The 9,993-nt window shown below is 38.2% G+C and overlaps 1 long non-coding RNA gene across 4 annotated transcripts; it reads right to left on the bottom strand.

Moving 5' to 3' along the window:
- Positions 1-876: 876 nt before the first annotated feature.
- Positions 877-9,679, bottom strand: LOC109202616 (uncharacterized). 4 transcript variants are annotated; one of them, XR_003220443.1, is made up of 7 exons: positions 9,554-9,679; positions 8,249-8,343; positions 7,619-7,839; positions 7,291-7,372; positions 5,337-5,381; positions 4,609-4,692; positions 4,471-4,522 (listed from the first exon to the last, which is right to left on the bottom strand). It is a non-coding gene; the product is annotated as an uncharacterized LOC109202616 (long non-coding RNA). The 4 variants fall into 4 exon arrangements; XR_002062562.2 differs by having other exon boundaries at positions 7,275-7,372; XR_003220444.1 differs by having other exon boundaries at positions 7,275-7,457.
- Positions 9,680-9,993: the final 314 nt, after the last annotated feature.

Genomic DNA, 9,993 nt, shown 5'->3' on the forward strand with positions numbered 1-9,993 from the left:
GTTTACTTACTTAAGTATTTTTTGTCTATTAAAGAAACATTCAACTGAAGACTCATTCCACGCACTTATATAAAAACAAATTAAGGTGCATTATGGACATTATGGACCATGCTGGGCAGCCTCTGCATCCTCTGCACACGGCCATAAACAACCAGAGGAGTCTGTTCAGTGACAGGTTGCTTCTCCCAAAGTCAAAGACCAGCAGACTTAAAAAGTCCTTTGTCCCACAAACTGTTTAACTCCTCGCTGGAGGGGAAACGGGGACAGAGGAGGGGGAACAAGTAAGCTGTAGTGCCTTTTCACTGTGCAATAGTTTTTGTTAATATCCAACGGTGTAATAGACTCACAATACTTGAAATGTGCCGTTCCCTTGTATTCTTGTTTATCCCTTTTGTATTCTCTGTATTTATATATGTGTATATATGGTATATTTCTGCTCACATTCTGCAACTTCTGTGGGTGCTGTGCTACTGGAAACTGAATTTCCCGGAGGAACCCACCCGAGGGATAAATAAAGTTTCATCTAATGTAATCTATAGGGCAGTACAGGGCTTTGTATGTACCACTCCGCTGTGATATAACGAGCGGTCACGGTCACGTGGCTTTCCGTTGCCCTGGAGGTCCACCCATTTGTAGTTAGAGCAACAGAAGATGCCTGGGACAGTTCAGCCATAACTTTAAATATTTATTTTGCTGGAGATCTTTGAGGGAGACAGGAGCACAAATACAGTTTGTTAGCAAGACCATTAAGCAAAACCTTTGATGGTCAAATAAGCCTTTGATTTTTAAATGCTGAAGAGTGAGAGTCTGTCTGCAACAGTGTTGGGCAAGTTACTTTGAAAAAGTAATTAATTACAGTTACTAGTTACTTCTTCAAAAAAGCAACTGAGTTAGTAACTGAGTTACAATATTCTAGAAGTAATTAATTACTTGAAAAGTAACTATTGCGTTACTTTAAAAAAACCTTTAACCCTCTGGGGTCCAGGGTATAATTGGCCATTTTTAACTACTTTTGATTTTCCCTCCACATTTCACCTTTAAAAACTATTTACTTTGCCTTGTTTGGTATCATTCTTTTTCAGCACAACCTCACGTGTCTGAATTTACAGTTATGTTTTCATTTTGACATACTGTATTAACACAATTGATCTAAAATCAGACAAAAAACATAAAATCAGAGTAGAAAAAGTTACATTTTACTGTAACAACCACAAACATGTTTAATGAATCGTATTTCATAACTTTAAATGCAAATATAAATTGTCAATTTTAAAATCCTCTGCACAAGTTTTGCAAACAACAAAGTTATTTGCAGCCATTTACCTTTTACCCTTTTTTAAAATAACCATTTCAAACTATTTACATAACAATCAGCTGTTCTGCATTCAATAAGATGCCACACAAATTATTTGTGCCACTCCAAAAAAATAATTTCTGTCCACTATAAAGGAGAACATCACAGCCTGATACCTGCAGGTCTGACAGCAGCAGGTGTATCACTCCTGTTTCTACCTGCAGACAGCAGTCGCCTCATTGTTCTGACACACAACACTATCCACAACACTACACACTAACTACACAAGACAACACATCAACTACACACCCCAAACACGCTAAACGTCACAAATCTCTCACATCTTAAAACTCGCTCTCCCTCTTTTTCTGCTCTCTCTCTCTCTGTCAGTCCTAAAACTTCCCCTGTGTTTTGTTTAGTTTTTTTCTCATAAGCAGAGAGGTCACCCAAATGTCATGTTGCCATATCATTTTTGATCGGTGCATTTTTCCACCAACAGGAAAAGGGGGGGGGGTCATAAGCAGAGGAAACCATTGAGGAAAAAATGCTGCGTATATATTGTTTATCATGACTCTGGTTTTACGTGGTATATATCACCTTGTTGCTTTGTCTTTAAGTGGTCATGTGATTGGCTTACCACGACTACTTTATTCTTCCTCAGTCAAACAGCAGCACTCATGCGATTGTTTTGCCTCCTTAGCTCCAGGTGTTGTGCTAGACAGTGATCGTGATTACCGTCCGCGGGAGCGCGCAGCTGCTTAAAGCTGTAGCGTCCAGATTACTTACAGCTACTTCCGTGCAACTGATATAAGATGCAGTAAGCTGAACACAGCTTCCACCGTCTGTTTGTTGAAAATAGTAACGGACTGCGTTTCCTTGTTAGTAACTGTAACGCCGTTGTAACGATAGGAATAGTAATTAGTTAGATTACGCGATACTGAAAAAAGTAACGCCGTTATTCCCATCACTGGTCTGCAATAGGGCTTGGCCACTAAGAAAGCTGCTCAATTCACTTTAATTGTATTTATACTGCGCCAAATCACAACAACAGTTGGTACTTTAAACTGTAAGTTAAAGACTCTACAATAATACAGAGAAAACAGAAAAAGCTCCAACAATTAGATGTCCCCCTATGAGCAAGCGCTTTCACAACAACATAACAAGTCTTGTTAAATCTGTTCTAACAAATCTTGAGGAGTCAAAATATAGCAGTGGTGGACAAGCAGAGGAAGACGTGAAGTGAGGAAGAAGTGACAGATATGGCTATACCAAGTTATAGCAACATCACTTAAGAAGCTCAAAAAGGGTGAAGATTCAAGATTCTTAATCTGTCACATGCATAGCCATACAAGTACCATATTTTCCGCACTATAAGGCGCACTTAAAATCCTTTCATTTCCTCAAAAATCGACAGTGTCCCTTATAATCCGGTGCGTCTTATGTATGAATTCTGGTTGTGCTTACTGACTTCGAACCGATTTTATGTCGTACATGCCACTCAAAAAAATCTGTCGAAAAATGTTAGTTCAAATTTGTAAGCTACAAAGCCGCACCGTTTGATGGATAGTTGGCGCATTACTGTTACCATTGTCAGGAGCTTCGTGAAGTGAAGTTAGCGCGCTAGTTTCCACCTAAACATGATGTACCACACTCTGAGAGATTTCTGAAAAAATTAAAACGTACAGCTCTGCTATTACTTCCAAAATAAATGAAGACAAAACTGCATCAGAACAGTAATGCAATGCAAAACAGCATTATACTGAAAATCTGGGTGCTACTACTGCATAGGTATAATTAGGTACTTACTTTTTGGGGGGTTTATCTTCCTTTTCCTAAATAAACAACATAAACAAAACAGCAGGTTTTCAATTCAGACACCTTGGAAGGTTTTCTGTCTCACCGTGAATTAAAAAAAGAACAAATGAATCAATGAATCTTAAACACTGGACAAGTTTACTTTTGTAATGTTTGCATCTTTTAAATGTTGCATTACAATATGGTTAGGCAAGTAAAATAAATAGCATTAAAACATACACAAAGAAGTGTGTGTGTGTGTGTGTGTGTGAGTAATTGGGGGAAAAAAAGAAAAACTTGGAATTACTTACAGGGATTGTTCCTTGTGCCAGCTGCTCCTGACCTGGGCAGCAATGTTGCCATCAGTCAATGAAACTGACGTTGTAATAACTTCATGCCTCATCCCACACATACCCGGATGTTCCACCTGAGGCGGCGGTGGTCGGCCTCCCCGGGTGGGGGCTGCCGTTTCCACATTTTACAGTACCAATGGTACCTGCAGACATGAGAAAAACCAGTGAGCAAACATGTAACTATCACATCAATGTGAATCTGATGGGTGTGATTTTTCCAGACTGAAGGAAGCGCAAACAGAATGTTACAGAACTGTTATACAGCATGAGGGTAATCAATTCAAATTACTGTCCTTTATTTGGCATAATTACTGTCTAACTGACAGAAGTTACAGGAAGAAGTTAAATGAAGCTGACGAAAACCTTTTTGTGCTGAATACATACTTGAAAGCTCCACATTCAAGAACAATCTGAGCACACTGTCATCAGTTATCGTCAGTGGGTAACTTTAGTTATGTATGAAATAGAGCTGGGTCTCATCACTGATTTCTACAATCGATTGGATTGAATCTGTGAAATTTAGCCTCAGTCAGTCAGAAATATTATAATTCTGATCATTTATCAGTTCTGACACTTGTGAGACTTCATCAGATGTGTAAACATCACAGCCGATGTGTCAAAGTAACTGAGGATAAAAAAACATGAAGGAGATTTACCTTAAAATATTTTGCAGTAGAACAAAAACCAAAGAAAAGGGTCATTTTTGAAGAAATAAAAAAACAACGGCCTGTACACAACTGTACAGCATTATTCGCTACGCTGAAAACAGAGATTTGAGATGGGAAACTGTTCTCTGAGTCCACTGAGAGAGAGAGAGAGCTGTGCAGCAAGTGTGAGTTTATCGTGGTGGAAGTAAAACAGCAAAGGTAGGAGTGAATTAATGACCATATTTATCAAATGTGAAGAGGTCAGAGTGATGAAACCTATCAAGAGCCTCTAGAATCATATTTCCACATTATTTCCGGTGTGAGTCTCAAACAGAAGTGGCAGTCTTTTTAATTTTTGATCCTCTGCGTTTTATAACTTACTTGGCCACAAGGTCTGTCTTTGGCAGTGGGGGGGATGACAGCTGGCCGTATTACTGAAATGAAAATTCATGTGAGAGATTATCTAAAGTTTGTAGAAAGAAAATCTTTATAATGGTGTTGTGGTTTATTGCTGACTTACAGGAGGACCCACAACAGACTCCTTTAAGGCAAAGACACTTAGAGAGACTGTCACTCACAGCTCTAGGACCTGGAGCTGCTGCTCCTGCAAACACAAATGACTAACCGTCAGTAATCCCAACACTTTACTATGAGCTACTTAAAAAAGGACATGTCTGACTTATTTCCAACTCCACATTTTTATTCTTAGCAACCTTATAGAGAGTAGCAAAGTCTGTGTTAATACATGTATAAATATTAAACTTTCCCTGCTGAAATTAGCAGAAAAAGAAAATAAGGGAAAGTATAATGAGCACATGTTCTTGAACTTGCAAGCAGGATTTTTCATATCAAAACTAATTTAGAATTCAATTTACAATTAATGTGAGGTTGGAATTTAATACCTGCCTTGGAAATGGACATCAAGAAATCTAACACTTTGTTTTCATACAACATGGATTGACAACTCAGGAGTAAATTATTATTCAAATCTGACTGTTTCATGGCTAAATGCCCAAAAACATGCAGTTCATTTCTGAGCCTTTGACCAAAGAGCAAAAGTTTTTTTTAAATTCGAGTTCAGTTATAGTGAAGCTTAAAAAAATCCTCATTTGACTAATTTTACACAGTAAAATTATCTTTGTCAACACAAAAGTAAAGATTATTACTTATTTTTTAGAACAATAAACCTTAAAGCAGATGATCAGAAGACATTGCAGAATTTTTGCAATGTCCAATAGTTTTTGTTACCTTGAGATGGTTTTTTCTTCTTTTTTTCTCTGCAGTCCATTTTTCCTGTGTCATTCAAAAGGATCCAACATGGTTAGGCAAGTAAATCAAATAGCATTGTTTAACCCGGTCACAATACTGTCAATAGTATAGACATTTACAGGGAGTGCAGAATTATTAGGCAAATGAGTATTTTGTCCACATCATCCTCTTCATGCATGTTGTCTTACTCCAAGCTGTATAGGCTCGAAAGCCCACTACCAATTAACCATATTAGGTGATGTGCATCTCTGTAATGAGAAGGGGTGTGGTCTAATGACATCAACACCCTATATCAGGTGTGCATAATTATTAGGCAACTTCCTTTCCTTTGGCAAAATGGGTCAAAAGAAGGACTTGACAGGCTCAGAAAAGTCAAAAATAGTGAGATATCTTGCAGAGGGATGCAGCAGTCTTAAAATTGCAAAGCTTCTGAAGCGTGATCATCGAACAATCAAGCGTTTCATTCAAAATAGTCAACAGGGTCGCAAGAAGCGTGTGAAAAAACCAAGGCGCAAAATAACTGCCCATGAACTGAGAAAAGTCAAGCGTGCAGCTGCCAAGATGCCACTTGCCACCAGTTTGGCCATATTTCAGAGCTGCAACATCACTGGAGTGCCCAAAAGCACAAGGTGTGCAATACTCAGAGACATGGCCAAGGTAAGAAAGGCTGAAAGACGACCACCACTGAACAAGACACACAAGCTGAAACGTCAAGACTGGGCCAAGAAATATCTCAAGACTGATTTTTCTAAGGTTTTATGGACTGATGAAATGAGAGTGAGTCTTGATGGGCCAGATGGATGGGCCCGTGGCTGGATTGGTAAAGGGCAGAGAGCTCCAGTCCGACTCAGACGCCAGCAAGGTGGAGGTGGAGTACTGGTTTGGGCTGGTATCATCAAAGATGAGCTTGTGGGGCCTTTTCGGGTTGAGGGTGGAGTCAAGCTCAACTCCCAGTCCTACTGCCAGTTTCTGGAAGACACCTTCTTCAAGCAGTGGTACAGGAAGAAGTCTGCATCCTTCAAGAAAAACATGATTTTCATGCAGGACAATGCTCCATCACACGCGTCCAAGTACTCCACAGCGTGGCTGGCAAGAAAGGGTATAAAAGAAGAAAAACTAATGACATGGCCTCCTTGTTCACCTGATCTGAACCCCATTGAGAACCTGTGGTCCATCATCAAATGTGAGATTTACAAGGAAGGAAAATGGTACACCTCTCTGAACAGTGTCTGGGAGGCTGTGGTTGCTGCTGCACGCAATGTTGATGGTGAACAGATCAAAACACTGACAGAATCCATGGATGGCAGGCTTTTGAGTGTCCTTGCAAAGAAAGGTGGCTATATTGGTCGCTGATTTGTTTTTGTTTTGTTTTTGAATGTCAGAAATGTATATTTGTGAATGTGGAGATGTTATATTGGTTTCACTGGTAAAAATAAATAATTGAAATGGGTATATATTTGTTTTTTGTTAAGTTGCCTAATAATTATGCACAGTAATAGTCACCTGCACACACAGATATCCCCCTAAAATAGCTAAAACTAAAAACAAACTAAAAACTACTTCCAAAAACATTCAGCTTTGATATTAATGAGTTTTTTGGGTTCATTGAGAACATGGTTGTTGTTCAATAATAAAATTATTCCTCAAAAATACAACTTGCCTAATAATTCTGCACTCCCTGTATTTTAGGGAATTAGTTTGCTAATACTACAGGTCAGCAGTGGTTTGCAAACAGCATTAATGACATGACATCTGTTTCAAATGAAACAATCTCAAACACACACAAAGAATACTTTCTGGGAGTAGCCCCTGGGCTAATTGCTCCTAAAAAAATACATTAAAAGAACAAAAACATAAGTACTTCCAACAAACATTGCTGCCCACGTCAATGAAACTGATGGTGGAATAACTTCATACCTCATCCCACACATACCCAGATCTTCCACTGGGGCTCCCTCCTATCCGCTTCCCCTGGTGCTGGATGTTGTTCCCAAAATTATTTGTGTTCTTTGTGTCTGCAGACATGAGAAAACCCAGTGAGCAAACATGTAACTATCACCTCGATGTGAATATGATGGGTGTGATTCTTCCAGACTGCTGCTGTATTAAGGAAATACAAACAGAATGTTACAGAACTGTTATACAGCATGAGGATAATCAATAGATATTACTGTCCTGTATTTGGCATAATTACTGTCTAGTTGACACTAGCACAAGTTACAGCCAAGTACAGTAAGTAAATTAAGCTGTATATATCTCACCTATGGTGGATGTGTGGCTGGGCTGAGGGATGGGGCTGGCTCTTTTCTGCTGAGCGGGGAGACACTGTGCAGTGGCACACTTTTTAATTTTTGATCCACTGTGTTTTCTAACTTACTTGGCCACTGTTAATAGAAAGAAAAATCTTTATATTGGTATTCTGGTTTATTGCCAGTTTACAGGACGGTCCTTTGGGCCTTTGATGACCTTGAGTCTGCTTTCCCTACAAAAACAGAAGAAAAAAATATATTAAATCTTCAACAGTTATTAACAGTAGAAAATGTGAAGGCTAATGTCAATAAACTACTGAATTAAAATCCGTTCATTAATATAATATAGCTATAATATAGCACCAAATAACAACAACAGTCCCCTCAAGGCACTTTATATTGTAAAGACCCTACAACAGGCTAAACCCATAGAGAAAGAAACACAACAACAATCAGATGACCAGTTTATGAGCAAGCACTTGATGACAGTCGGAAGGAAAAAATGCCAGAAGAGGAGGAAAACAGGACAGAAGACACACTATGAAAGAGAACTCTATTAAATTTGCCAATATTAGAGACTACATTACCCACCATGCCTTTCACATTTGATTCAAAGGTGCTTAAAGACACCCTGTCACTCACACTTTGATGGTTCAGGTCTGACTCAGGTGACTCCTGCTCAGGTGATGTGGCTAAATGAAGTTGAGCCAGTCTTTCTTCCAGACAGCTCGCTGTACCTGCAAACACAAATCACTAACCATCAGCAAACCCAACACTTCACTCTCAGCTACTTTAAAAGAGACATAGTTTGCTTATTTCCAACTCCATATTTTCATTCTTGGCAGCTTTGAAGAGAGTAGCAAAGTCTGTGTTAATACATGTAGAAATATTAAACTTTCCCTGCTAAAATTAGCAAATTTCCAGCTCAATATTTTTGCTACAGTTCAAAATAATCCTTTTTTATTTGAGAGTGAGCCTTGGTTCTGCTTCTTGGTTCATCTACTGTCTGACAGAATGACATTTTAGTTGCTCTTCCTATAAGCGGCTCCAAGACAACATTCTCCTGATTGGCTGCCCCTCAAAGGGCTGAAAAAACAGCCTTAAAATGAGCATTTGGATCAGTGAGAAGCTTAAGTCTCACATCGATTACTAACACACATGCACACGTCATTATTTAAAACACTGGGCCATGTTTACTAGAAGTATTTCTTTTGTAATAGTACATATGTATGTTAGAAAATAAGGGAAAGCATAATCAGCCCACCTTTTTGAACTTGAAAGCAGGATTTTTATATCAAAACAATTCAGAAGTTTTTCAGAAGAAAAAAACCATGCAGCTCATTTCTTACTCCTACTTTTAAAATCTCCTAACCATGAAATGATGATTAATATTTATAACCAATTAAATTATTGATTTTTAAATCATCCTTTAAGTTTTTGTAGATCATGAGATGAAATACAACTAACTTATCACTCTGTATAAGTAACTGAGCTACTTGTACAGTTGCTCGCAGTATGATCGCATAGAATTTAATGCAAACTTTCCCACAGTAAACCACCAAAATATACATTTCACATCAAACAAATATTACATTTGACCACAAGGAGTGCATAAATGATAAAAGTGTTTGGTTACATCATTGTCAAAGTGTGGTGAAACCACATTCTAACACAAACGGCATTTTCATTGCTTTTAAACACATAAAAAAACACTCGTGAATTTTTGTTAGCAAAATGCTAATTTTAGCAAGAGACTAGCATACTTCTTTAGCAAGCACGTGGTCTCAACTCACCAAGATGAGCTACCAGCGCAAACAAAGCAAGGTGCTTTCGGAAAGTGTTTATACACTTTCCGAAATAAATGTTATAAGTGTTATAAACTTGTTTATAAGTGTTATAAACAAGTATACACTTGTTTATAACACTTTTTTTTGCATTGAAACTCACCAAATCAATCGATAATTCCGCACCACCATCTGCAGCCTGTCTCATTTGCTTTCAAAGTGAAAGACCTAGCCAATGACTGTAGAAAACAGTCAATGGACCTAGCTAATGCATGCTGGTGTGATCCCATGGGTGGAAGGCGGGACTAATATTGCTTCTAAACAAATGAAATTATTAACACCAAATGTGATCCTCTCTCTAACTTTAGAGAGAGGATCACATTTCACTTTCCAAAATAAAGATTTTTTTCAAAATAAAAAATTGAAAATGCATTTATACAAATAAAAAGATTTGTACAAATCATTTATACAAATAAAAAGAATAAAAAAGTTTGACGATAATGTTCAAGTCCTCACTCGAAGAAAACTTAGCAAGGGCGTTGGAAATCTGGACCAGGGTGCCTAGGGTCCTGAGGCTGTAGGTTATATACTATTAATTAAAAC

This window comes from Oreochromis niloticus, linkage group LG6 (assembly GCF_001858045.2).
Source record: "Oreochromis niloticus isolate F11D_XX linkage group LG6, O_niloticus_UMD_NMBU, whole genome shotgun sequence".
Taxonomy (NCBI): Eukaryota; Metazoa; Chordata; class Actinopteri; order Cichliformes; family Cichlidae; genus Oreochromis; species Oreochromis niloticus.